The sequence below is a fragment of the Sinocyclocheilus rhinocerous genome, unplaced genomic scaffold (genome assembly GCF_001515625.1).
Source record: "Sinocyclocheilus rhinocerous isolate Xijiao unplaced genomic scaffold, SAMN03320098_v1.1 scaffold952, whole genome shotgun sequence".
Taxonomy (NCBI): Eukaryota; Metazoa; Chordata; class Actinopteri; order Cypriniformes; family Cyprinidae; genus Sinocyclocheilus; species Sinocyclocheilus rhinocerous.
Genome location: NW_015641498.1, coordinates 160,028 through 164,678, shown reverse-complemented (window position 1 = coordinate 164,678; position 4,651 = coordinate 160,028). Strand labels below are relative to the sequence as shown.

Here is a 4,651-nt window from a genome sequence, read left to right as displayed (position 1 = left end):
TTGTTGAGATAGTGAATTGGTGGGTTTTTATTAAATGTGAGCCAAAATCATCACAATTAAAAGAACCAAAGACTTAAACTACTTCAGTCTGTGTGCACTGAATTTATTTAATACACGAGTTTCACAATTTGAGTTGAATTACGGAAATAAATGAACATTCTAATTTATTGAGATGCACCTGTAGACTTTCTATGTCGTGTTTTGCCCCCATTTCTGTTCCGTTTTTTCCTTATTTGGTCATGTTCCTGTCCTCGTTTAGTTTGATTATGATCCCATGCACCTGTGTTTTCCCCAATTATCCCTTGTATTTAAGTCTATGCCTTTGCGTTCTGTGGTTGTCGGGTCTACCGTTTATGTACATGTGTTTGTTCCAGCACCTATTGTATGGATTTCCCCTGTGTTCCTTGGATTAAAGACTGTTAACGTTTACTCGTGCCTCCTGCGTGCTTCCTAAACAGAGTAATGTGACAATAGTATGCTTAAGTGAATGGTATTTTTAAAATTTATGTACATGTTTGTTCCAGCACCTATTGTATGGATTTCCCCTGTGTTCCTTGGATTAAAGACTGTTAACGTTTACTCGTGCCTCCTGCGTGCTTCCTAAACAGAGTAATGTGACAATAGTATGCTTAAGTGAATGGTATTTTTAAAATATTTTTTATCAGTTTTATGCAATTTACAGAGAAAATAAGTGACTAAATTGACTACAATTAAGAAGGCAACTCTGAAATTATAGAACAAAAATATGAGATCATTATTTACAAAAACTCAAAAGAAATGCAAATACTTTGTTTCTAAACACTTTAATTACTGAGAACATCTAAAAAAATTTTTTTAAATATAAATCATGGTCGCACCACATTACATTTTTTAAAGGCTACGGCCGATTCATCTAGATGAAAAAACACTAAAATCACTTAATTTAAAATGTTAATATGAATTTGTGTACACAACCTTCTTAATGTTTGAACAACTACAAAATATATTATTATTTTTTTGTATTTAAAAATTTGCCTGTCGAAAATCCTTATACGTTAATGACCCAAATATGTTAAAGGGTTAGTTCACTCCAAAATAAAAATTCTGTCGCGCGTTCCACCCCCCCCCCACCCCACCCCCAAACGTAAAAAACGTTGATTACATCGATTAGGCTCTTGGGTACTCTCCAAAATGGCGGAAGACGTGACTCGGGGGAGAATTGTCGAATAAATAAAAAAGTAAATTTTTTTTTCTTTGCGCTCAAAAAGTATTCTCATAGCTTTGCAAAACTGAAGTTGAGCCACTGATGTCACATGGACTGTTTTACCAATGTCCTTACTACATTTCTGGACCTGGGAACAACGAAACTGAGATTATAGCAATTATTATTGCAACTGAGTTATAACTTGCGTTATAACTGAGACTTGTTATAGCACTTGCTTATCATTGCTCTTTTGTTGATTTTGTTTGCTTCCATTGTCTTCATTTGTAAGTCGCTTTGGATAAATGCGTCTGCTAAATGTCTAAATGTAAATGTTGCTGTCTGTGGAGGGTCAGAGATCTCTCACATTTCCTCAAAAATATCTTAATTTGTGTTCCGAAGATGAACAAATGTCTTACAGGTTTGGAACGACATGAGGGTGAGTAATTATTGACAGAATTTTTGGGTGAACTATCCCTTTAATGGATTTGAAGAATACTTAGTATGAAATAAATGTATTTTAAATAAATTATGGTATACTTTTTTTTTTACTAGGGAATTAACATATAAATAAATAAAAAAAATTGTGAAATCAGACTGATATCAACAAATTGACATACTCGCATCCACTTTGAGATCTGGGTCTGAGGAAACTGCTACGATGACATCTCTGTGGATTTCCTGGTTGTCCTCATTCACACGTATCTGTTCTCTGTGACCGCAATTAAGACTGTCAATGCTTCTCATTAGTAAAATATTCACAATGATCAGATTTATACAATATTGGACTGTTTTACCAATGTCCTTACTACATTTCTGGACCTGGGAACAACGAAACTGAGATTATAGCAATTATTATTGCAACTGAGTTATAACTTGCGTTATAACTGAGACTTGTTATAGCACTTGCTTATCATTGCTCTTTTGTTGATTTTGTTTGCTTCCATTGTCTTCATTTGTAAGTCGCTTTGGATAAATGCGTCTGCTAAATGTCTAAATGTAAATGTTGCTGTCTGTGGAGGGTCAGAGATCTCTCACATTTCCTCAAAAATATCTTAATTTGTGTTCCGAAGATGAACAAATGTCTTACAGGTTTGGAACGACATGAGGGTGAGTAATTATTGACAGAATTTTTGGGTGAACTATCCCTTTAATGGATTTGAAGAATACTTAGTATGAAATAAATGTATTTTAAATAAATTATGGTATACTTTTTTTTTTACTAGGGAATTAACATATAAATAAATAAAAAAATTTGTGAAATCAGACTGATATCAACAAATTGACATACTCACATCCACTTTGAGATCTGGGTCTGAGGAAACTGCTACGATGACATCTCTGTGGATTTCCTGGTTGTCCTCATTCACACGTATCTGTTCTCTGTGACCGCAATTAAGATTGTCAATGCTTCTCATTAGTAAAATATTCACAATGATCAGATTTATTCAATATTACTGCTGTTTAGCAGTGTGAGCAAAAATCGCAAATTGCTATCATTTCAGTCTCATTGTTTTATCTTACAGCAGCCCCTAAAATGTGTTTGGACACTTCATTCATAATTTATTTGAATGTAACTGTACGTGATAAAATATAAAAAATCATTAGTAATTTTATTAAACACAATAAGCATAGGCTCTATGTGCAAAATGAACACAAGAAAACACTTTTCATCAAACTTTCAAACACTTCATCACATGATACTTTGATGAACTAGACCTGTGATTACTCTCTAGACATACAGGCTGGATTGGCAGTATTGATGAGAGGACTGAATCATTTTACTGACACGGATCATTGAATTTCTTTCTTAAAATTATCTGTTTGTCATTTCATTAATTTGAGAAGAGAATTAAATCGTTATACTTATAGTTGTTATACAGAGTTACAGTACTTGTCACACTGAGAATGCATGTAGCTTTGTTAAATATGTTACACTTTAAAATATGGCATAAGTGCTCAAATACTTTTGGTGCCACATTGTGTAACAAAACATAAATGCAAACATGTTTATAACAACATATTTTCTGCATTTTCTTTGTGTTTTTTGTGTCTCACTTTTTCATCTCATCAAAGACTTCAAAGAGGGATTTATTGACAGGAATCAGGTGACTTCCGCTAATGCACACACAGCACTGGGGCTAAAAGTGAATAAAAAGACATATGAAAACATGGAATGATTTTTTTTTTCAATCTGCATTTAAAAAGCAGATGTGTGTAGACCAAGCACACCTTAATGACTTTGGAGTAGGCCACCATTCTGAGTGTCATGGCACTTCCAAAACATAGACCAAGCATACCCAGACAATCCTTCTGTACCATTGGATGATTCTTCAGGATCTGGTATGCTTTCTACAGAATACACAAAAATAAGCATGCACACCAGGTAAAGACTATACAACTGTCTCATTGCACAACCCAACTTTGGATGCGGTGTGCAGAGATTAATGGATTCTGATTCAGTGTTTTTTGAGCATTTGTCCAATGTGATCTCCTTATGGTTTATGAGTCTGTAATGACAAACTTTACATAGAATATGAAGTCATCAAAGAACCATTTAAAACTGTTTAAAACTCCTTTATGGGAAAACAACTCCATATGCCAGTATTATCGCATTTGCTTTGATTGCCTGGATTTCCATTTGAGTGGTTGCCATAACTTCTCTGGAAACATATATACAGTGGCATGCGAAAGTTTGGGAACCCCATGCAGAATCTGTGATAATGTGAATAATTTTAACAAAATAAGAGAGATCATACAAAATGCCTGTTATTTTTTATTTAGTACTGTCCTGAGTAAGATATTTTACATAAAAGATGTTTACATTTAGTCCACAAGACAAAAAGATAGCTGAAATTATTAAAATAACCCCATTCAAAATTTTGGGAACCCTTGGTTCTTAATACTGTTTGTGCTTACCTGGATGATCTACCACTGTTTTTGAACAGGATGAAGATGTCCAAATTTTTCTTATTTTGTTGAAATATAATTTTTTTCCATTTAGTACTGCCCTTCGGAAGCAACAGAAGAGACTTGCATGTTTCCCGGAAGACAAATTAAGTACAAGTTACCTTGATCTTCAAATTCAAAAAGTTTTCAACAGTTCAGAACAAACAAGGGACTCCCACTTAGACCGCAGTTACACCTTTTCTATTAAAGGACCATATTTGCCCCCTTAAATGGATTTACAGGTGCATTTTTTTTTTTTTACTTTTATAGAGGCAAAGATTTTCTATCTGTATTAATTGTATCTTATGTCATGTTTTATGTCATATTCTTAACATTCCATTAAGTGTATTAGTAATATAATAAATAAAGTAATAAATGATGGCAAATCGAAGTGATAGCCTACTTGTAGACTTAAAAATAAAACCACCAATAGGTGGCGGCAAGTCACTGTCTGAGCCAGGCGTCGCGTCATTCATTCATTCATTCAGTAACGAAGCAAAATGCTGTAGTTATGAATGGGTT

General features: G+C 33.8%; 1 pseudogene; it reads right to left on the bottom strand.

Annotated features, from left to right (window-relative positions):
• The window catches only part of LOC107755142 (acyl-coenzyme A thioesterase 1-like), a 26,861-nt pseudogene that overhangs the window by 12,279 nt on the left and 9,931 nt on the right, over positions 1-4,651 (bottom strand).